Here is a 25,285-nt window from a genome sequence, read left to right on the forward strand (position 1 = left end):
TCTTTCTTTCTTTCTTTCTTTCTTTCTTTCTTTCTTTCTTTCTTTCTCTCTTTCTCTCTTTCTCTCTTTCTCTCTTTCTCTCTTTCTCTCTTTCTTTCCCCTGCGGCCTTTTCTGATCCTGATCTTTGAGGTAGTGTTCTGCCCAAGCCAGGTTTTGAAACGAAAGACTTTTAAATCTCACTCTTGCTAGTGGTTGCTGCGAGGGCTCCTACCCCATTTTTACCCTATTCCTGGATTTCCTAGGAATCTTTCCAGGTTACATTGAGTATTATGACAATAAAGTTATATAGTTGGGTGTTAATTTTTTTTTAAACAATCACATCAAAACTTTTACAACCAAATGAGTGTTGTCCTTCAAAGTAGTCCCCTTAGGAGGTAAATGGCTTATTCCATCCACTCTGCCATTGTTCAAAACGTTTTTGGAACTCCTCTTTTGAAACTGCCTTCAGAGACAGTTTCTGGGCCACACAAGAAAATCGGTCACATTACTTTATTAGCCACACCTCATAAACTGTGGTTTTGGTTAATGTCATGACTTTCTCATAAAAATTGGCTCCTTGCTGGAAGGGCTTCTTTGTTAGTGGGACCAGGTTAAAAACTGTTGATGGCATCCTTCCTTTATAGGTACCTTTCCCCCCTACCTCTGTGTAGTAAACGTCTCTGTACTTTTTTTTATAGAGGCCGGTGGGTGAAGTGGAATTAGAACACTCCACCCTCAATAGAAACAAGGTTATAATATATATCATTGTCCCATTTCTCAGGGAACCAGGGTGACATGAATTTGACTTTCAACTTAAAGGATTTCAGATTAAAGGGAAGGAATGAGACCCTTCTTCAGATCTTTGAGGCTCCCTGCAGAAATGTTTTGCATGGATTCTAGGATCTTACACTTATCCTCCAAAGTGAGGACTAATGAGATCCTTAAGGTTTTTGGGAATAATCTTGTGTCACCATGGCCTGCATGAATGTGCTTAACTTATTCTGGGTGGGCTAATGGCCTCTTTTGTATTGAATACGATATATTTTTTCCTTTTTCTTTTTTTTTTTAAAGGATAGTACCATTTATGGATATTAGCTAGAGGCCAGGGATAGAATTTTATGGGACCAAATCTATTTATATTTGACTTAAAAAGTTGTAGAGGGCCTATAGAAAAATTGGGTTTTTAAAGCAAATTTAAGAAAAGTAGTATCTTTACAAACATGATTTTTTAGTTACTAGGATCAGGGTTAATTTTTTGTTTTCTTTTCCTGTGAAGTTGTTTACTGTTAGATGCCAGCCATGGGCTGATCTCTATGCAGAATGGGGGAGTGGAAAAGGGGAGGAAGATATTTTAAAAATTAATAATAGGACTGTATATTTGCATTTTTATTAGCAATTGGATGACATACTTTATTCAAGAGAATGCCCTTCGGAAATGAATGCTCATGCTTGTTTCTATTTAGCTTACAGATGCTATATCAATGGCAGGATGAAATTTTTCTTTACAAAATTTGTAAGTTGTGGTACTCTTGGTTTCTTTCCCCCTCCCTTTCACTGCCTTCTTTCTCTCCCACCTCATCTTCCCACTGTCATAGCCTGCCCTGTTGCTAGAAATGAGTCTTTGTGGGAGTTCACTAAATTGTCTTGGCTCTATGGAAATCGTAGTAACACAATGTGACTTTTGACCAAAATACTTAACCTTTAGGGAACAAGACAATGGAGAGTATTTTCTTGCAGTTTTTTTTTTCTGGTTTGACAACAGAATCAAATCATGTTACCTTCTTGGTTGATACCCTGAAGTACACTTCTCTATTTGAAGGTCAAGAAACCTTCAGTTGAAAATACTCTGTACATAGGAATTATAGGATTTTAGAACTGGAAAAGCTCTTCGTGATGATTCAGTTTGTAAAATGAGGATGATAATATTGTATTATGTGCCACTAGTTAAAGTGCTATATAAAGTAATTATCTAGTTCAGGAGTTCTTAACCTTGTTTATAGATAGCATGTATGTAGCACTTTAAAGTATTTTATAAAGCTCTTTACCAATATATTCTTATTTGATCCTCACAAAGCTGGGAATTAGGTGGTATTATTATCCCCATTTTGCAAATGAGGAAACTGAGGCAGACAGCTGTTAAGTGACTCAGGTCATACCTCAGGTAGGTGTCTGAGGTCAGATTTGAAATCATCTTTCTGATTCAGTGCTCTAGTCATTGACCCACTCCCCACCCCTAAAGCTGCCTTTATTTTGTATCATTCATCCCTTTGGCAGTTTGGGGAAACTGTGGACCCCTTTTCAGAATAATGCATAAAACAAAGAATGGAGGATAATGAAGAAAACCAATTGTCAAGGTGTTTTTTTTTAAAGCAAAGTAACAGATTAAGAACAACTGATCTTGTTCAAGACTTTCATTTTATAGATGAGGAAGCAGAGGCACAAAGAGGGAAAATGACTTTGCTAAGATCACAGAGGAGGGAAATGATTTATTTGACATCACAGAAGTGGTAGGAGAGCCAGAATTTGAAGCTCTTTGGATTCCAAGTACAGCATTATCTTTACTATATAATCTTACCTCTACTAGTTTGAGCATTGCATCCTAAGGCTGACAGTTATATTGTGGATTTTGCAAAACATTTTGGCAAAAGGGTATTTGAAAATAATAATGTAAGTTTGACCTCCACTAAAGTCCTCCTCTGGTGCCTTATTGTGGTATGGAAATGACCCTCCATTCTTGAATGCTATGCCAGCAGAAGAGTACCTCTGGCAAGTCATTCCAACCTGGAAAGACTTCAAGTACAAGCAAATGATGGACAGCATGCCTCTTGTCCTAGACCTAGCCTTACTAAGTTCAGACTCATCAGGGTGGAGAAGGATGATGAATTTTTTGGCTACAGCCACTTTCAAAGATCATTTATTTGGTCTACAGAGATCATTCTTAGTGGGAGTAAGTACCCACAGATGAAGGTATAGGTCCCTGAAAGAATGAAATTAAGTTTTAAGTGTATGAAAACCTGACAGAACTGCAGAAACATTGGTTTTATGATACTGATGTGATTAGAATGAACAGGTAGATGGGCAGGAAATTTAGATTTAGATGAAAAATTGGATTAATTTAGATTAGAAAGATTTAGAACGGGAAGGGACTTCAGATATCATCTTAGTTTAGCCCCCTTCATTTTCCTGATGAGGAAACAAAGAGGTGAAGTGACTTGTCCAGGGTCATACAGGTAGTATGTAGCACAGTTTGAATTCAGGCTGGAAATCCTGTATCCTTTTCATTTCCACTAATAGGTCAGTCCAACAGTTGACAAATAATAAAAGTTTGCTATGTGCTTGACATTGTGCTAAGCACTGAAGATACAAAGAATTGAAAAAACATAGTCCCTGCCAGGTTCCCCCTCTCCTGAGGAGGTTTTCTATCCCATTGGATGATGTAGACTTTTTAGAAAGAAGCTCTTACTTCTGGAAGGAATAGACCCATCTTCCTGTGGAAGAATAGAGTTGTTTTATTTTTATTTTTGAGTTTTACTTTTCTCCCATTTTTCTTGTTTGGTTCTAATGCTAATGATCTGTGAAATGGTCTAAAAGTTGACAGCAGCTTATGAATTGTAATGAAAGCTGATTTTTATGTAGATTTTAGAAGTACTTTATGTACATCATCTCATATAATCCTCACTAGAATCCTGGGGAACTGGGAATAGAAAGATTGTCCTCTCCATTTTGCAGGTAAGGTAATGTAAGAAAAGGAAAGGCAAAGAATCACCAGCCAATTGGATTTGCAGAGAACTTATCTGAACCATTCTATAAAGCTCTACTGGCATCTAACAATATTATCCAGACAACTGTCTATCTAATGAAAGCCCTGGAAATAGAATGGTAGAAAATGAGAGCCTTGTTGACAGTAGTAGCATCAAAGCCTTAAGTGTGATTCAAGTAGTTAATAAATCTACAAGAGTTTGATTTAAATAGTACTGAAGAGATGTTCTTCATTCCCCTATTATCCCACCCCCCACTTCTCCCACCTTTCCTCTCTGAAGTTTGATATTCTTTTTGAGACAAAGCTGCTTTTTCAACCTTGAGATAGGAATATAGTATTAATACCCCAAGAGGGGGTAACTCATTGTCCTAAGTTCATCCTGGGTTGTAATTGACTGATGCCATATCTTTTCCCCCATCCCCCTTCCAAAGCAGATTTTGATAGTGTGAATGGGAGAGACAATGGCTGATAGGAGAGGAAAGGGGAAAGAAAGGGGCAATTAGGTCATTGAGGGCAAACTTTGGCTCAATTTATCAAAAAAATTTTTTTTTTATTAAGCATCTGTTCTGTGGAAGACAGTGTACAAAAGTTGTTAACAACTACAGTCAATCAAAATAACCCCCCAGGTGGCAGACACTGTGGATACAAAGACAAAAAGGAAACAGAGTCTGTCCTCCAGGAGCTTATAATTGTAACTCATAAATAACATGATATCCCAAGAGTTTTAGTGAATTTTTTTTTTAGCTTTGATAGCTTAACTAGCTTAAAACTGTAAGACTTTTGGGGCACTCCATATACAAATACATATGTACGTATATGTGTACATATGGATGCATGTATGTATATATATATACAAATACATATACATATATACATACATACAGATATGCTTCTGTGTGTGTGTGTGTGTGTGTGTGCGTGCGCGCGTGGGTGAGCAATATACGAAGTCATTTTAGGGGGAAGGCCCTTGCAACTGAGGGTGAATAGGAAAGGCTTCATTTTGAAGGTGTGATTGAATTGAGCCTTGAAGGAAATGTTAAGAGTCATCTATGAATCAATTGACTAATGAATGTTGAAAAGACATATCTTTAGTGCAATGAAATTTAGAATATTGTTTCATTATGGCTTGCCGTTACCAAAATGCCCAAAGTAGGTTGTATCTAGCAGACTTTTTGGAGCATAGGATTTAGTCTGTGTATTTTACTTTAGCCAGAAGTGAACTGGATGAGTATATACCACAGTATTTCCCTGCTTAGAGAAGTCTTCTCTGTTAGTTAACATTATTTCAAATGGGAAGATGAGATGGTGATAAGGTGCCATATTGAAACACTATGACACACATATTGTTACATGATGAAGGGTTATATGTTGGAGCACATTCTTGAGAAAAATTTTTTGTGTATAGTTGGTGTTGGTTTTTTTGTGTATTGTTGTTGTTGTTGTCGTTGGTGGTGGTGGTGGAGGTGGTGGTAGAGTGTTACCCTTCTCCCTTTTTGGAAAGGAAGAGAATACAGAGATTCTTGACCTTTTTTGTACCATGGCTTCCTTTGGCAATCTGATGAAACCTATGGGCCCCTTCTTAGAATTATATTTTTAAGGGAATAAAATAAAAGATATGGTATTATAAAGGAAACCAATTATATTGAAATGGTTATAAAATATTCTGAAAAACAAGTTCATAGACCTTGGGTCAAGAACTCCTCCAATAGATGAACCACTAAGAAAGCTGAGTATAGTCCTGCTCAGAGCTTGGAGATGGAATGTAATCTCAGATTTCCTTCCAGCCATATGGAGCTATGGTTATCTATACCCGAGGCAAGTAGGTGGCCCAGTGGAGGCCTGAAGTTGGGAGGACCTGAGTTCTAAAGAGGGCTCACACTTTAGATGTGGCAAGTCATTTAACCCCATTTGCCTTAGTTTCTCATCTGAAAATGAGCTGGAGAAGGAAATGGTGAACCATTCCGGTATCTTTGCCAAGAAAACCCCAAATGAGGTCATTAAGAGTTGGACACAACTGAAATGACTGAACAACATATCCATAGCTATTCCATGAAGGAAATTCTCCAATTTGTGTCTGTTATTCTTGTCCATGACAGCACTGGGTTCCTGTTTATGTGGTACTTATTGCACATATCTTTGTCATATAGCAATTACCTCAGTGCCACCTAGCTGGCTGGGTTTGGAGTCGGGAAGACCCGAGTTCAAATGTGGCCTCAGACACCTGCTAGCTGTGTGACTGTGGGCAAGTCCCTTAACCTCTTTTTGCCTTAATCTACTGGAGAAAGGAAGGGAATGGCCAACCATTCCAGTATCTTTGCCAAAAAAAACTCCATTGACAGCTTTGGCATGTTATGGGCCATGGGGTCATGAAAAGTTGGATATGGTTGAACAACTGAACAACAATTACCTCAGGGCTTTTAAGAATGACAACTAGCAAAGTTAGAAGCCTATGTTTACTTCAGCTCTGTGACAGAAGATAAATTTGGAACCTCAACCTGGGTTGCATATAAGCATTTGCTACTTTAATGGAACATAAATTTAACATTTGACCCTAAGAGATATTGATTTGGGAGATTTTTCAGGGACTTAGGGGAACAGTAGTCATGGAGTTACTAGTGTTTGGGATTAGAGCACGGTACATTTGCTAGGAACTTGTACCACGGCTGCCAACACAGCTGGCAGCCTTCCTGTTTACAGGGAGGAGTTGATTCTTTGTAGGCCAATAAGGGATTTCTACTTGCCCCATGGAGAATGAATAATGTAGTTAGTTTTCAGCTACAACTCTAAAATGGGGTTTCTTAATCTAGGATTTAGGAACTTTTTTTTAAAACATATTGATAACTCTTTCAAGATAATTGGTTTCTTGTGTTCTTCCGTGTATTTTATTTTATGCATTTAAAAACATTCTGAGAAGGGGCCCAAATGCTTCATCAGAGTGTCAAAGGGGGTCCATGGCACAAACAAGGTCAAGAACCCCTGTTCTATTTTTAAATTTTTAGTTAATTAAATTTATTTTAAAATTTTAAAAAAAGTTTCATTAATATGTTCTGTTTTTACATTCACATACATTTACAGATTACCACTTTCATGGGAGATCTCCTGTAACAAAGTAAAACAGTTAAGTAAAGCTCATAATGCAGTAGCCTCATCTAAAAGTATTGCATTTTACATCTCTAGCTCTACCCCGACCTCTCTATTTAAAAAAAAAAACAAACAAAAACAAAACAAACAGACAAAGAACTAACAGAAAACTAGTTTCTCCCATCCCCCATTTGGGAAAAAAAAAGAAAAGAAAAACAATTTCTTGTAGCAAATATCCATAGTCAAGCAAAATAAAGTCCCTCAATGGTTGTATATAAATATATGTAGATGTAGATACACATGTATTACACTTACGTATTTGTCTCTGACTCTCTGTGTCTCTGTCTCTCTCTCTCACTCATTTTGCACCCTATGTGTTTGTCTCTGTCTCTCGCTCATTCTGCACCCTGTGTGTTTGTCTCTGTCTCTCTCTCACTCATTCTGCACCCTGTGTGTTTATCTCTGTCTCTCTCTCACTCATTCTGCACCCTGTGTGTTTGTCTCTGTCTCTCTCACTCATTCTGCACCCTGTGTGTTTGTCTCTGTCTCTCTCACTCATTCTGCACCCTGTGTGTTTGTCTCTGTCTCTCTCTCACTCATTCTGCACCCTCAGTCACCTCTCCATCAATAGCATCATTGTGTTGACAGTAGTTCTTACAGCTTCAAAGTTGCTTCTCTTTCCAACATTGTTATTGTATAAAGTGTTCTCCTAGTTCTGCTCATTTCATTCTTCATCAGTTTATAAAAATATTTCCATTCTTTTTGAAATCATCTACAGTTATCTCTCCCACATTTTGGGGGTTAGAAGCATATTACCCCCACTATCTGGAAAATCTGTGTGAAATTTTTTGGCCCTCCCTTCCTACCAGAGAAGAAGTCTGAATTATTATGATATTAAAAGATAAAATATGTTGATAGAATGCTGTAAATGTATTTTATGCATTTCGGAGTTTCTAAACTTTTCCTGCACATCATCTACTGGCCTTTGAATGTCATCTTCAGCTTCCGCAAAACTCCCTCAGAATTCCCTTTTAATTTCTTATGCCAACTCGAGACATATTGAAACCTCAATGGGGAAAGTTGCGGTGTAGAAAGGATAACTGTATCGCCTTATTTCTTAGTACAGTAGTACTCCATCACATTCATGTACTGCAACTTACTCGGCCGTTCCGCAGTTGTTGGACCCTCTCCTGTTGCCAGTCAGTCCCACCAGACTACCGCGAAAGTGGCCCATGAGACAAAAAAGGTGAAGAACCTCTGTTCCAAAGGAACGTTACTGGTTTCGTATTCTTTTCAACGCTTTAAAACCTATCAAGGAAATAAAAAAACACTCTGCGTTGGTTTGATTCTAGACTCTAGAAGATGCTGAGTAACACTTTCTTACTTCCCTTTATTACTTTCCCAGCTTCTGTTTTTGGCTCTCTTTTTTCCCTTCTCCTCTCCATTCCCTTCCTTGACAGTCTCATTCCTCAGCCATCTCTATGCAGATGATTTAAATATTTTTATCTATTTCAAGTCTAATCCCCTCCATTTACAGAAATTGGTGATTGGAAGACTGATTTAGGGAAGCAGTGTGTATAGTGGATACGGTGTTAGACTTGGAGTCAGGAAGACAGTTCAAATCCTACCTTAGAGTCATTTAATATCTTTATGACCCTGGGCAAGCCACTTAATCTATTTGTGCCTCAGTTTCTTCATCTGGAAATGGAGGGGATTAGATTTGAAATACTTCTTATGAAATAAACGTAGATGCTGTTTGTTTTTAATGGTCCTTTAACTTAACTCTGAAAAGGATAAAGCACCTTCTCCTTTGTGGTATTTTCCAGGATCTTTTTCATAACAAAATAATTGTTATACACCTCAGACCTTTGAACCTCCTATACCATTTTTTTCTGTGTCTCTCTGATGCGCTTCTGTTCAGTTGAATTCAGTTCCAAACGATTTGGAGTTAAAGGGCCTGGGTTCAGATCTTTGATCTTGCATTTATTTTCATGACCGTGAACAAGTCACTCATCCTCCCTGGATCTCAGTTATCTTATCTGTAAAACGAGGGAAATACACTAGCCTGTGAGGTACCTTCCAGCTCTGAGTCCATGATCCTGTGAATATTGTTTATTATTGTTACCTGCGTGTATTAAATCTTACCCCCAGTCGACTTGTAAGTAATCTTCTTGAGGGCAGGGATTTATTATTGTCTAAAATTTGTATGTTCCCCAGTGCATAATATTCAGTAGGCACTAAATAAGTATTTATTGAATGAATACATGAAATCAGACAACCTGAGTTTGTATTCAGGTTATGCTTCTTGCTTGCTAGCTATATGACCATGGGCAAATCAAAGAGTCTGGTCCTCAAACTTCCTTATCTGTAAAATGAGGGGTTAAGTAAATGGCCCCCAAAGCATTAAAGGAAGAATCTATGATCCCCAAAGCATTAAAGGAAGAATCAAATGAAAATGTTGAGAGACAAACTGTTGTACTCTTACTAGACATTTCTATGCTTCCATCTTTATAATGTGGATTTCGAATCAGTTTCCTCAGGAGGAGATCCCCCGGTGACCAGCTGTCCAGGGAGAAAGAGGGGAGGAGAAAAACCAAATCCAGGGATGGGGGGATGTGTTACACTTAAACAAACATGGTCAATTCTTGGGGAAAACCATGTTAGTCATCTTTCATTTACTTTCCTCTTCTGGTGACCAGGAAAAGCTTTCAAGATCAGCTGTCTCCTGTTTTGAGTCTGTGCATAATGTTAGAGTATCTGGATGCACAAACTTGCAGATGGTTTCATAACCAAAGACGTCTATTTCTTCTGGATGTTATAACGCCTTTGTTATCAGTGGAGCTAGGAGAAAGGCATTTTATTTTCTTCGAGTTTGAGATTCGCCTGCAGAGTTCAGGTGCACAGCACTTTTTTTTCCCCTGGGTTTGAATTTATTAAATTTCTTGCCTTGTATCGAATTAAGCTGTTTCATATTACAAATTTCACTGTTCACACCTCAGCCTCTCTGGGGGCAGAGCGTGCTTGGTTGAGTGGGTCAAAAACAGCCATTAGTTGTGTAAGAATTTAATGGGGGAAAGTCCAATCTGAAAAGTTAAAAGACAAGGAGAAACTGTTTCAGAAATGAACCCAGAGCCCTGCCTACTTAGAGTGGGTTCTTTCTTCTTGTCATTCATTTTAGATAAAGTACAAATTCCTCAGGCTAGCATTGATAAGAAGGCTTCTCCAGTCTAGCTGCATACTCCCTTTTCAGCATTATTTAGCTGATTTATTTCTCCCTCTGCTTTTGTTCACCTTGGCTCTCTTCCTTCTCACTTATCTCTCTGGGCCTCAGTTTCCTCACTGGCAAATTAAAGGGGGTTAGATGCTTTTCAGCTCTGATGTTCTATGATCCTGTGATTTATTCACTGAACTACTAGTTGTACCTTTGGGTGTACTTTGGGCCATGTATGCCCTCTCTTTTATATTTTGCCTAATTCTTTCTTCAAAGCCGAGTTTAGATGTCATTTCCTCCATAAAGCCTTCCCTGATAACTGAAAATGATCTTTCCTTTGTTCGTGTTTTCCTATGGCATTTTGTCTGGATTTTTCTTTTTCTTTATCCATTCTTCTTTATATCTTCCTACTCAGTGGTGTACATGGACACTCAGTGTCCTATAGGCAGCTACGTAGTGCAGTGGATACAACACTGGACCTGCATTCAGGAATGTGAACTCACATCCAGCCTCAAATACTTAAGTAAGCTGTGTAACACAGGCCAAGTCACTTAAACTTACCTCAGGCTTCTCATCTGTAAAATGGGAAATAATAATAATAGCACCTACCTCCCAGAGTTGTTGTGAGTTAAAGCTCTGTAAAAATGCTGTTATTATTATTGTTGTTGTTTTATTCCCCTTCCCTGTAAGGTTCTTGAGGGCAGGGTCCATGTGGCTTTGTTTTTGTATTCTCAGGGGATGGAACGATGCCTTATACAGAGCAAAAACTTAATAAACTTTTAAAATTTAATACATCATAATACCTAGTACTTATCTCAATGTGAGTACTTACCTCAAAGGTCTATTATGAAGACAGATCAGTTTATAGGACCATAGCTTTAGAGCTGAAAGTATCTCAGCGATTATTTAGTCCAATCACTTGTCATTTTTTACAGATGAGGAAGTTATGCATTTGACCTCTTATTACTTGGAAAGCATGTCTCCCAAGTACAAATAAATGCACTGTTCTAGTGAAACATGGTTTCTTCACTGTCCAGTTTTATCCATCCTTTCTCCCCCTCTCCCCCCTACTTTACTCTAGCCCCCTTTACTCTAGCCTTTACAGATGAGGCTCAAGGGGGCTAAGTGACTCAGGGTCACATAGGTAGTGTCAGACCTGGGATTTGAACCCAGGCCCTCTGACTAGAGTCAGTGCTTTCTGTACTTTTCCATAGTTGTCTTTTCTAAGATGTGCTTAATGTAGGCGAAGAGCTTTGTAATCATAAAGTACTCCATAAAGTCAATTATTATTATGACCAACCTCTGTTGTTGTGCTGAACTCTGCTGTGATGCCCTCAGGAGTTTTTGAGGTGTGTGCCTGCGTGTATATGCGTGTGTGGGGCAGGGGAGAAGAGGGGCTTTTGGCCTGCATTAAATTACTCTAAATGGCTGTTTTAGTGATTAGATAAGATCTGTTTGTAATTAGCAAGGTCATTTACATACAAATAAATAAGGTGTAAAAATCATTAAAACCTGTTAACCTCTTTCGGACTTGAACTTCGCCCGTTTCAATGTTACTTGTTCCATCAGAGCAAGAAAAAAATAGTTGCTTAATAAATGCTTTTCTTTACAGATAGTGAAAACTTGTTTCCTCCCTGGACTAAGGATCACAAATTCCAAAATCATGACTTCCTGCTGAGTGAGATTTCATTGTGGTTTGGTTTTGTGGATTTGGCATTTTCTGCTTTGTACCACTGTCTGCCCCATAAATAATGCTAAAATGTTAATTCACCAAAACTCAATTGAATGGGGCCTTCAACCAGAATTAGTCTGCCTTTAGCTTTTAGAAAAAGAAGCAAATTCAAATCAGCAATTTATTAATTATTTAAAAAAAATATATCCACTTTCTGGAACGGTTACACATTCCTGATAATGTCATACACCGTGGATATCTACTATATAGTCCTGCAATAACTGGTGTTCACAATGATGATCTAAGCCCATTGTGAAATAGTTTTAAAAGAAAAATTAAGTTGTGATTAGTTCACTCTACTTTGACAAGAAATTGTATCATAGAGGGTGTTCTGAAAGTCTTAGTACAGTTTTAAACTAAGCTTGACAATTTCAGAAAGATTTTCAGAGAGGTTTGAATCTTATTGATAAGCAGGCATTTGACCTCTTACTACTTGGAAAGTATGTCTCCTAAGTACAAATAAATGCACTGTTCCAGTGAAACATGGATTCTTCACTGTCCAGTTTTATCCATCCTCCCTCTTCCCCTTTACTCTAGCCTCTAAGGCTTCTTCTATCATTGTTTCCTTTCCTTCCCTCTGCTCTCTCTTCCTATGTTCCACTTACTTAAGGATCATCTGAAGTTTTACTTCCTATTGGAGGCTGTTGGTGCTGCTGCTGCTTCCAGCTAGCAGTGATTCTTCTGGTCTCTCTCCTATGCCAATTCCTTTGGCTCTTACTGTCTGTACCACACAGTTAATACCTTATAGCTTGTGCGAAAGTAACCTGCACTGTACAGCTTAACACTATATTTGTATAGAATGCTATCATAGGTACTGTATTAGTTCCTAGTTGTTTTTGTAGTTTGTAGTTCTAGTTTATAAACTCCTCAAAAGCAGGGGCTGCATTTTACACTTACTATATTCCTAATAAGCAGTGTGGCATAGTGGGAACAGTGCCAGGAGACCTGTGTTCAAGTCCTGACTCAGACACTTACCAGAAATGTAACCATGAGCAAATTATTTAAGCTAGTCTACAAGCATTTATTAAGCACCTACTATGTGCCAGGCACTGTGCTAAGTGCTGGGGATACAAAAAAGAAAAAAAAGGCACAATTCAGTTCCTGCATTCTCAGGGCCTCAGTTTCTTCTCTTGGAAAATGAGGATGATTTGAATGTTAAGTGTCTTCAATATAAAGGCAAAAGACAACAGTAGTACTTTAAAAAAAAGGAAAGGAAATGGTGATTGTAATACTTGTATATTGTCTGTAGATTTTTGAGTGCAGCATAGGGTGTCCAAGACCTGGGTTCAAATCTTTGGATTCAGTTCCAAATGAATACACTGAGACTTAGTACATTTAGTACACTAAGACTTTGGGATAATCTGTTTAAATGTGAATTTATTATTAGTATAGTATCAGGCATACAGTAGAATGCCTAAAAAATATTTGATTGGTGTGAAAGCACTTTGTGTAAGTTTTTCTTATTCTATTGAAAGCTGAAAATTGAATTAATATGTCTAGTGGATAGAGCAGGATAGAGCAGCAGGAATCTGCCGTCTCAAGGCCATATGTGACCCTCTAGGTCTTCACATTTGGCTCTTTGACTGAATCCAAACTTCACAGAACAAATCCCCTTAATAAAAGGATTTGTTCTGTAAAACTTGGACTCAGTCAAAATGTCACACCCAAGGACCTAGAAGGCCACATCTAGGCCACAGGTTCCCCACCCCTGGGATAGAGTGTTGGACTTATTCCACCTCAGGCACTTAAAATACCAGCTGTGTGAGTGACCATGGGAAAGTCATTTAACTTTTCTAAGCCTTAGTTTCCTCATATGTAAAATGAGGGGCCCAGATTGTAAAGCACTATACATATGGAAGGTATTATTAGAATCATGGAATCTCAGAGCTGTAAGACACCTTACAGGTCACCTCACCCAGACCAACCCAAGGTCTGAATCCTCTACACAACCTTAATTGGTTAGTGACTGGTTTGTTTGGTGATACTTAAGACAGAAACTTCTATTTACCAAGGCAGCCCATTCTACATTGGTTGGGTTCCTTCTTCAATTGAAGTGAAAGCCACCTCCCAAAAACTGCCACCTCTTCTAGATCTATTGTCTAGGGTCAAAGAGATTAAGTCACATCATTCAAATATTTCACCCTCTTCAAGTATCCTCTTTGTTAGTCTAAATATTCCTAGTTCCTTTAGTGCAGGGCTTCTTAACATGGGCTCTATGAACTTTAAAAATTTATATTTTCATAATTGCTTTAATATAATTGGCTCCCTTTGTAATCTTATGTATTTTATTTTACTCATTTAAAAACATTATTCTAAGGAGTTGGTAGGTTTCGTCAGACTTTCAAAGGGTTCTATGACTTTAAAAAGCTTAAGAATCTCTGCTTTAACCAGATTTTACAAATCATGGTTGGGGGTCTCTTAACCATCCTGGTTAACCTCTGTTGGCTGTGGCTGCAATAGCAAGCGTCCCTTCCAAAATTCATTGCCCAGAACTGCCCACAGTTCTGTTATTTGCAGGCTCTTTCTGCTGTGGCTTGACCATTGGAGTCCCTTTTTTTTGTCAGGCCCCTTTTAATCTCCCGGAGTCAGCCTTGTTTGTAAGCAGTACGATTTATTTTTCTTCATGGATTTCAGGACTTTTTCAATGAGTGTTCTTTCTCCACCTTCTCATTCAGTGTTTCTAATGACCCTTGAAATGAACATTGAAATTAACTTTACATGCCAGGGTTATTGGGGCTGGTTTGGGAATACATCTTATTAGGTATTTGGTCACTGCTGAAGAATTCTCAGCAGGAACACCAGCAATAGCCTTAAGTTGTACTTCTGGTGACAAAATGGTTGAGTTAAAAAGCAAGTCACTAGAAAACACCCACCATGTCCTGTTTATAACTTGGTTCAAAAGCGTCCTCCAGTTAAAAATCCCTGCTATAGAGGTTTCAGGGGATGCTTTGGCATTGAATGGAGATGTGACCTTCTAAATGAAGACCTATGGAATGAATGATCCTTAACCTGTGCCTTTAATTATACACTTTGCTTTATATTTTCATTTGGAGGCCTCCGCCAACCATTGTAGCATTTCGTTGGCTTCAGACTGCTTTGTTATCCAGGGGGAATTGGGTTGGAGAGAAGAAAAAGGAGGTTATAAGACCTTGATGCTAATAGGAAGTAATTTGCAATGAGACTTCAGGTGATGATTCTCTGAATTCAGAGTTAGCTTACAGTGAAGGTTCTTGATATTTGGTCAGTTCATTTCCATACCAAATCAAGATGATGGTAGGTAATCAAAGGTAGTATAGGATCTCTCAACACTTAAATAAGTATAATTTATGAGGGGCAGGCAGCATGATTTCTGTAATGGGAAAATATTCTGGAATAATTTCCTAGAAATAACCCTTGGGAATATAAAAATGTATAAAAGATGGAAGAGTGAGTGGATAGAATTTATTTAGCTTCTCCCAGATTTCACAGAGGAAAACATTTTTTAAAAATTGAGTCACTATGGAATTTTGTGAAATTAGGCACAGCAGTATAATGTATTCTACAAAATTCAGTTTCAACAAACATTCCTTAAATACCTGCTATGTCTAACACTCTGTTAGGTGCTGATGATTTAAAAACAAAAAGGAAACAGCCCTAGTTCTCAAGGAGTGGAACTCTATGGCTGATGGTGTGAGGAATGGAAAGAGCAAACCTGGGTTTAAATTCTACTTCTGCTCATTTACTGCCTGGGAGACCTGGGGCATTGTGGTACAGTGAACAGAGCATTGTCTCTGGATTCAGAGGACCTGGATTCAAATCTCACCTTTGATGTGTGGACTACCTTTGTAATCTTGAGTAAATACCGTAGCCTCCCTCAGTTTCTTTCCTCATTTGTAAAATGAGAGGTTAGATTAGATGGCTTCTCTCATCCCATCCATTTTTGGGTCTGTCTATAAATCACAACTTTTTTTGGTCAGTTTCCACACCTATAAATTGGGGAGGAGGAAAGATGTCTCATTTTTCTAAGTTCTAGTACTTATTTCTAAGGTTCCTTTCACTTTAAGTCTTATGATAGTGTTTGAAATTAAAATATAATTTAGAAAAAGAAAAATATGGGGGGTAAAGGGAGTACTTCTGGATGTAGAAGTGGGAAGAATATATAGAATCCTCTAGGATTTAAAGTGCCTAGGACTAGTTTTCTTTTTTTTAATAGGACTAAATAATTTTCATAAGTGATCTGAGAGAGGAAGTACATTGAGGGCATATAATATTAAACTTTTCTAGGTAGTGAAATATCAAACATAAGCTGAAAGAAGATGGCTTGAAACATGGGTGAGCAGAAAAGCAACATTTTGGGCAAATGCAAAGCAATGGACTCAGAGTAAACTAACTAGAAATTCCATTTGAACTCTGAACTAGAAATTCCATTTGAAGTCTGAACATCTCCTTTGGGGAGATAGAATTTTGTATCCGGAGGCCAGAAATTCTGGATTCTTGCTTCCTAGGTCATATCCAAAACAAGATTAACATACCTAAGTAGATCATTGTCAAAGTGATGGCAAGCTTGCCTTTCAGTTCCTTACTCTTTTAGGAAGGTAATAACATTTAGAGAACAAAAATAATCACTTAAGCCTTTTTAATTTTAATGATTACAACAGAATGTTGAATACAATTCAAGAATTTAGCCAATGAGAAAAGAAGTAAGCATCCTATCCAACCTGATAGGATTTAGGATGGGTTTTAATCATATACCTACCATTACTACTGGAGTCCTTGGTTGAATACTCTTCTAGGATGATAATGTTCTGAAGAAGACAGGTAGAGGAAAGGGAAAGGAAGGAAGTGTGGGCCCTTGACCTGCTAGTCCAGTCATCTGTAGAAGCAAGTCAGCCTTTTGAAAGCCCTCTGGGATTTAGGCCAATTTGGGACTGAATCACATGCACTTTGCCCTGTAGTAAATTTACACAGACTTTGGTGATCTAGGGCAAGGTTTCCTGATGCCCCCCCCCTCCCGCCAGGTCAGTAATGGCCTTCACTCCTAATCCCAAACTCATCATCCTCATTTAGCACTTTTGGGGTGTCTCTTTAATACTTTTTTCTGACCATTATTTTATACTATGTATATTTTAGGCTCATAAATTGAGTGCTGGAAGAGACTTTAGGGGTCATCTAGTTCAAACCTCTCATATCACAGATAAGGAAACTGAGGTCCTCGAGTTTAAGAGGCTTGCTAGGATTTGATGGAGCTGAGATTTTTACCCTGTGCATGTGTTATAGCTCTTCACTAGATAATAAATACTATGAGGATAGGAACAGTGTCTTGTCAAAGCTTTGCATCGTTCCTAGTTTCTAGCAATGTGTCCCACAAAGAGCAGGTGTTTAATAAATATTTGTAGAAATGAAGGTTGTCCTGAATCCTGGGGACTTTAATAGATTAATCAAGTAACATTTTACTTACAGAAATCATGTTGCTTTTATCCTTACCACCTATAGTGCATGTTTTCTTCAGTGACCATTGATCCATTTTTTTTTATCATATATTCTGCCATCTTGATTTGGTTTGGAGATGACTAGAACACCAAAAGGTTGTATTATAACTCTCATTTTGATTTCAGAAAAACACCACCTTATAATGACTGCTATTCCATGTTAAAATGTCTTTTGCTGGATTGTTCTGCTTTTCTCACCGAGGGGCTGTAATTGATAGATAAGCAGCAAGTGCCAACGTGTGGCTTAAAGGTTCTTCTGGACCCTTACTAGAGGAACAGTGGGTAGATAGTCTTCATAATAGGCAAACTCTGTTATGGCAAGAGAGTAACGGGTGTAACTGGCATACAGGGATCACTTGGTGCTCAGAGACAAAAAGAAACTGAGATAAATGTAGCCTGGAGAGTGCATGCTGGTAGTACTTCTAAGTGGACATCTTTAAAGCCACAGAAAAAGGATGTACTTGGCCTTTGTGGTCATTGAATTGCAACTCTGTTGTTACAGTGTTTACTTTTATAAAGGAACCAGGTGAACCTTGTTCTATAATGTGGCTGCCAAGGTAAAAACAAAAACCTGATTAAAAATATTAGCCAGTCTTTGCTTCTCTGACGTAAGGCCTTTTCATGTACTCACCAGCTACTGGTCCCATTAAAGAGGAAATCTGGGGTAGTTTAGAGTCAAGAGCATTGGATTTAAGAGTCGGGGGTCCTGGGTACAAATTCCAGCTCCGTTACTTCCCTGTGTGATCTCTGGGCCTCATTGGCCTCATCTGTAAAATGAGGAAATTGTATTCAGTGGCCTTCCTGAGTGTGGCCTGAGCCAGATTAAAATGCAGTTCTTTTCTCATTTTACTGTGTTGATATACTAAATAAATATAAAAAATGTGTCGTTCTTGGCCCTCAGAGATCCTTATGTGTGGTTACGTGTCTCTCTTTTCCATTTGAGTTTGACACCACTGGACTAGATAACCCTTAAAGTCTGTGAAGAATTCAGAGGTGGTGGCATCTTCCTCCTTGGAGGCGTTCTGGACGCCCATTTGTCCCATGTGCTTTAGTGGGAATTCCACTTTTATATGGATTGGACTAGACAACCGTTGAGGCTCCTTCCAACTCTCTTCTGCTCCTTGTAACTCTAAATCTATGATCCCATAGTCTCAGCTGGTGAAAGAAAGCGAATACCAAGGTGTCATCATTCCAGATCTTCCTTCAAGGCTTAGCTCCCTGCTACCTTTATTAAATTGCCTATGGGCGTCATCCAGACCCCTTTCCCAACTCCTGCTCTATAAGTAATTCCTATATCATTGTCTGGATCTTTCTTTTGCCCCCCAGCACGTTGTGATAATCTGTCAGGCTGGAAGGGCTTCAGATTTAAGGCTAGCACAAGATTTAAAAAAAAAAAAATCCATTGTTCAAGGACCAGACTAGTTAAGTGAGGTTGGAGAAGTTTATTGTTAGGAGGTTGGCTAACCCTGGGTATGTGTGCATGTGCCGTGTGTGTGTGGTGTAATGGAAAAAGCACTGCTTTTGGAGTTGTGGCCCTAGTTCTAATTCTGTTCTGTCCTTTTACTTCTTTAACCCAGACAAGAAACCAAACCCTGAAGAATTTAGCCCAAAATCAAATCAGTAATGCCACTGCTACTGGAAAAGGTGTATCTGATTCCCATATGACGCCACTTACTATCCCTGTAACTTTCTAAACAAAAATACCACCTCTGACCAGCCCTGCAGTATTTTTTTAATTTCCTGCTCTTTTACCAACCTGGGGCAATGTCTTCCCTTTTGTGTCCCCAGCTCTTAGCCTAAGGCTTAGCACTTTGTGAGCACTTCAGTGCTTTTGCATTCATTCCTTCTAGTCATTCTCTAGTCCTGTTTCCTCATCTGTAAAATAAGTGAATTGGGCTGACATCTCTTAACCATTCTTACTAAATCCTATGCTTTTACCTGGAATTATACTTTTTTTTTGTATACGCCTATTTCTTTCCCACCCCAAGTAGTTGTAAACTCTTAAAGTGCTGAAATCTTCCTTTTTCACCTTTGTATTCTTAGCACCCAGCACTTAACAAATATTTCGTTGAATTGGAGAGAAGAACGGAGCTTCTCAGGGTGGCAGTTTACAAAACTGATTAGATTCTTTGGAGCCCAAGGGAAGAGTTTGTCTGGCACTCCCACTCAAGTAGGCCTGGATGATGGAAGGAGTGGTGCAGAGAAAGCTTCCATGCCTGTGGTGGGGGAGGTGATAAGAGGGGAGAACTTTCTAGTGCTTAGTATGTGGCCATTTCAAGAAAAATAGCCTTTGCACTGTAATGAAAGGGTGCGTAGCTGGTTATTGATTAGGAGGAATCTAAAGGGTATAGATAAGTCTTAGTTGATGGATAAACACTAGGCTAGGGCCCAAATTATCTTGCTAATAGAGTGGACTCTGGCTAATTTAAGGATCTGAAACCAAAACAAATGAAGGGAGGGAAAGACAGATATACATAGGTGATTTTTTTTCTTTTAAACCTGACCTTGGTAAAAAGAAATCACAACCTTTTGGGAGAGATAGTAATGGCTCATGTTTATGTACCACTTTAATGTTTTCAAAGTGATTTCTGTACCATGGTCCCATGAGGTATGTTGTACAAGCAATACATCTCCATTTTATAGATGAGGAAAGTGACACATAGGATTAGCATAGGATCATAGATTGAGAATTGGAAGGGACCTTAGAGGTCACTTAATGCAACCACTTTTCCCCTGTTTATTCTTATTTTAATGTTTTGTTGCCTTTTGGCTTTTACACTACTGTCACTTACTTATGATGTTGTTCCTTCTTACCCTCAACCCCTTCATATAACAAAGAGAAAGCATTATCCATAATCTACAACCTCTTGGAAGAGGAGAGGGATGGGCCATTTTGAAGAGGAACAATAGATGTAGGACAGGAGGGGACCTCAGATCTAGTGGGACTCCCAAATAGCAGAGGAAATTGAAGTGCAGAAAAGTGAAGTCAGAAAGAGGAAGTTCTGTGATATAGCAGAAAACTCACATAACTTCCTCATTTGATGACATTAATTGACCCAATCTGGAAAAGTTCTTTCCAATGATGAGTTCCTCAAGGAAGTTATGTCCATCTCTCTTTAGATTGTTATGTGTAAAGACATATTTTAAAAAATTTTTTAAATGAATTATCTTTCCAATTTCAGTGACATATAAGAAAATGGCTTTCATTACAGCATACCACTCCACAATAGGATAAAAACACAAATTACCGTAGGGGAAATCTGTTCATTTTCTGTCAGCAGCTGTGCTTGATTTCAGCTCCTTGGAACATGATTCCTCACCCAGGATAAGCTGAAAATCACCTGAAATTTTCTCATCATGCTGATGGATAGTTTTTGATAACTCAGCACCTTCTCAACTTCCCCAACTGCCTCTCAACTTCTCTCAGTCGCCTCTCAATGCTGATTGGAGCAAAAAACTCCCCCAGCTTCCTTTATTGAGGGCTCAGATCTGCTGTTTTCCAGTGAGTGGCATAGCATGCCCCCTACCCTATAGTGCTTCCTCTCCACCACCTTTTCAGCTTCTTTTGTGTGTGTTATCTTCCTCCTTCTGATTATTAGCTCCTTGAGGGCAGTGACTTTCTTTTGTTTCTCTCCCCCTCCTTTTCCCTCCCTGTCTCTCCCCCCTTCCCCTCCCTCTGTCCCTCCTTAGATTTCAATAGCATTTTATTTTTTTTCCCAATTCCATGTCAAGACAATTTTAGCATTCATTTTTACAACACTTTGAGTTCCAAATTTTTCTCCCTCCCTCCCTTCTTCCAAAAATAGTAGGCAATTTTGATATAGGTTATACATGTGCTATCATGTAAAACTTATTTCCATATTAGTCACAGTTCTGAAAGAAGAAACTGATCAAAAGGGAAAAAAAACATGAAAAAGAATTAAGTGAAAAAAGTATGCTTCAATTTGCATTCAGAGTCCCATCAGTTCTCTATCTAGATGTGGATAGCATTCTCCTTTGTGAGTCCTTTGTACTTGTCTTGGATCATTGTGTTTCTGAGAAGACCTGATTCATTCATAGTTGATCATGACAATGTTGCTGATACTGTGTACAATGTTTTCCTCGTTCTGCTCATTTCACTTTGCATCAGTTCCTACAAGTCTTTCCAGGTGTTTTTTTTTTTAATTGTATCTGTTCATCATTTCTTATTGCACAGTAGTATTCCATTACATTCATATACTACAGCTTGTGTAGCCATTCCCCAATTGATGGGGCATCCCTTCAATTTCTAATATTTTGCTACTATGAAAAGGGCAGCTATAAATATTTTTGTACATGTAGGTATTTTCCCTTTTTTTATGATTTCTTTGGGATACAGACCTAGTAGTGGTATTGCTGGATCAAAGGGTATGGTTGCCCTTTGGGCATAGTTCCAAATTGTTATTCAGAATGGTTGGATCAGTACACAACTCCACTAACTGTGCATTAGTGTCCCAATTTTCCCACATCCTCTCTAATATTTATCATTTTCCTTTTTTGTCATATTAGCCAATCTGATAGGTGTAAGGTGGTACCTCAGAGTTGTTTTAATTTGCATTTCTCTAATCAAAAGTGATTTAGAGCTATTTTTCCTATGCCTGTAGATAGCTTTGATTTCTTCATCTGAAAACTGCCTGTTCATATCTTTTGACCATTTATCAATTGGGGAATGGCTTGTATTTTTATAAATCTGACTCAGTTCTCTATATATTTGAGAAATGAGGCCTTTATCAGAGACACTTGCTGTAAAGATTGTTTTCCAGCTTTCTGCCGTCCTTCTAATCTTGGTTGCATTTGTTTTGTTTCTGAAAAAGCTTTTTAATTTAATGTTATCAAAATGATCTATTATAGATTTCTTTTTTGGGGGGGCGGTTTAGGCAGTGGGGTTAAGTGACTTGCCCAAGGTCACACAGCTAGTGTCATGTGTCTGAGGCCGGATTTGAACTCAGGTTCTCCTGAATCCAGGGCCGGTCCTCTATCCACTGTGCCATCTAGTTGCCCCTATTATAGATTTCTTAATGCTTTCTATCTCTTGTTTGGTCATGAACTTGTAACTCACTTAACTTCTTTAAGAATTTGGATGCTATACTACTTGGTGCATACATGTTTAATATTGATATTACTTCATTGTCTGTGGTATCTTTTAACACTACCTAGTTTCCTTCCTTATCTCTTTTAATTAGGTCTATTTTTGCTTTTGCTTTGACTGAGATCAAGATTGCTACTCCTGCTTTTTCATACCTCAGCTGAAGCGTAATAGATTCTGCTCCAGCCCCTTTCCTTTACTCTGCACGTGTCTCGCTGCTTCAATTGTGTTTCTTGTAAACAACATATTGTAAGATTCTGGTTTTTGATCCACTCTGCTACCCACTTCCATGTTAGGAGAGAGTTCATCACATTCACATTCACAATTATGATTACCGACTGTGTACCTCCTTCCATTCTATTTTTCCTCCTGTTTGTCCCCCCCCCCCCCTGCACCCTTTCCCTCCTCTACAGTGTTTTGCTTCTGTCCAGGCCTCCCCCTGGTCTACCCTCTCTTCTGTCAGTTCCCACTCCCCCCCTTTATTTAATTCCCTCCCCTCCTACTTCCCTGTCAGGTAAGTTAGATTTCTATATTCAGCTGATTACGTATATTATTTCTGTTCCCTCTTTGAGCCACTACTGATGAGAGTAGGATTCAAGTAATGCCTGACTTCATGTGAAATAATTTATCCCATTCTGCCTCCCCGTTCCTTCTCCACCCAGTGTACTCCTCTTTCTTATTCCTTAATGTTTTTTTTTGGTCATTCCCCCAAATTCACCTTATACCCGTATCCTCTGTCCACGTATATTCCTTTTAGCTGTACTATTAGTGGTACAATTTTTAAGAATTACAAATATCATTTTCCCATGTAGAAATGTTAGCAGTTCAGCTCTGTTGAATCCCTTATATTTTCTTTCCCCTTTTTACCTTTTTAGGCTTCTCTTGGGGCTTGATATTGGAGAGCAATTTTTTTGTTCAATTCTGGTCGTCTCCTTACGAAAGCTTGAAATCCTTCTATTTCATTGAATGACCATTTTTTCCCTTGAAGCATAATGTTTAATTTTGCAGGGTAGGTGATTCTTGGTTGTAGTCCTAGCTCCTTTGCCTTCTGGAATATTATGTTCCATGACTCAGATTCTTTAATGTTGCAGTTGCTAAGTCCTGTGTAATCTTGGTTGTGGCTCTTGGTATTTGAGTTTTCTTTCTGGCCACTTGCAGTATTTTTTCCTTGACCTGATAGTTCTGTAATTTGGCTATAATGTTCCTTGGAGAGTTTTTATTTTGTGATCTCTTTTCTGAGTTGATTTGGTAGATTCATTCAATGCTTATTTTGCCCTCTGGTTCCAGGATATCAGGGCAGTTTTCCTTGATAATTTTTTGAAAGATGCTGTTCAGGTCATCCTTTTGATTATGGCTTTCAGGTAGTACAGTGAATCTGATAGTCTCTTCTGGATCTATTTTCCAGGTCAGTTGTTTTTCCAATGAGGTATTTTGCATTTTCTTCTATTTTTTCATTCTTTTGAATTTGTTTGATTGATTCTTGATGTCTCATAGAGTCATTAGCTTCCAGTTGCCAGTCCTAACTTTTAAGAAGTTGTTTTTCTCAGTTACCTTTTATACTTTCTTTTCCATTTGGCCAATTGTAAAAGGAGTTGTTTTTCTTCAGTGGATTTCTGTTTTTCCTTTTCCATTTGGCCAATTCTCCTCTTTAAGTAGTTGTTTTCTTTTTCCAAGCTGTTGACTTTTTTCATAATTCTCTTGTATCACTCTCATTTCTTTTCTCAATTTTTCTTTTACCTCTCTTATGTGATTTTTAAGCTCCTTTTTGAGCTCTTCTATAAGTTCTTTTTGGGCTTGAGACCACTTCCCATTTTTCTTTGGACTTTTGCTCATGGGTGTTTTGACATTGTTGTCCTCTTTTGAGTTTGTGTCTTGATCTTCCCTGTCACCATAATAACTTTCTATGGTCATATTCTTTTTTTTGCTGTTTTTTGCTGTTTTTTGGTCTTTTCCCTTTCTTTTAAATTTGGGCTCTGTTCCCGATGTGGAAGGGGCACCATCTCAGACTTCTTGTACCAGGGGCTGCAAGCCCTAGCTGTTTATTTGGTGCCATACTAATGTTGCCCTGAGGCCCACGTATCTGGTGCTTTGTTGAGGCGAGGAGTGGCTGGTGCTGCTGGAGGCTGTCGGGGTCTGCTAGCTTTCCTGGTGCTGAGCTGGGGTCCTAGTGCTGGTGGCTGCATTTCCCTGGGGCTACATTGAAGCAAATGATGGTCTTATACTAGCAGTGCTTTTCCCATTACACTGGTTTCTCTAGCTATGCTGAGGCACATGGAAGGTCCTGGTGTTGGCCTGTTCCTCCCAACTGGCGCTCAGGATCTACCAATGCTCAAGATCTACAGATAGTTTTTTGAGGTAGGGCTTGTTGCTGACTTGCTGGGACGCTTCCTGTCCTGTACTCCGTTCTCCTTTTACCTGAGTGAGACTGACCTTTCTTGCCAGTCTTCCATGTTTCTTGAGCTAAAAGGTTGTTTCACCCTGTCTTTTGGTTTTGCTGTTCCAGGATTTGTTTGGGGACTTTTTTTATGATTGTTTAGAGGTGAATATGGGAGAGTTATAGCAATTTACTGCTACCTCTGCCATCTTGGCTCCCAGAAGTTGTCCCTCCATATATTTAAAACAATTTGAGAAAGGGGCCCATAGGCTTCATCAGATTCAGAGGTGTTCAAGACTCAAAAAAGTTAAGCATCCTTGGCCAAATCTATAGGGATGGAAAAAGAAACTTTGAGTGTGGAGGTTAAAAACAGAAGAATGTGGGCACTATTCAAACACATTTTGTGGAACTGCTTGGTAAGCCTTCCACTTTACAGGTTAAAAAAAAGAGAGATTATTCCTTGTTGAAAAAAAAAGACCATGTACATACTTTAGATTATAAGTGTTATTTCCATTATTGTATTTAACTTTAATAAACTTGGAATCTAGTGTCTAGCCCTTTGGAAATATGTGCTA

The 25,285-nt window shown here is 38.6% G+C and overlaps 1 protein-coding gene across 4 annotated transcripts in view; it reads left to right on the plus strand.

Moving 5' to 3' along the window:
• The window catches only part of CGNL1 (cingulin like 1), a 202,359-nt gene that overhangs the window by 803 nt on the left and 176,271 nt on the right, over positions 1-25,285 (plus strand). The gene's annotated exons all lie outside the window — the stretch shown is intronic.

This window comes from Vombatus ursinus, unplaced genomic scaffold, assembly GCF_900497805.2.
Source record: "Vombatus ursinus unplaced genomic scaffold, bare-nosed wombat genome assembly UNPS02014848.1, whole genome shotgun sequence".
Taxonomy (NCBI): Eukaryota; Metazoa; Chordata; class Mammalia; order Diprotodontia; family Vombatidae; genus Vombatus; species Vombatus ursinus.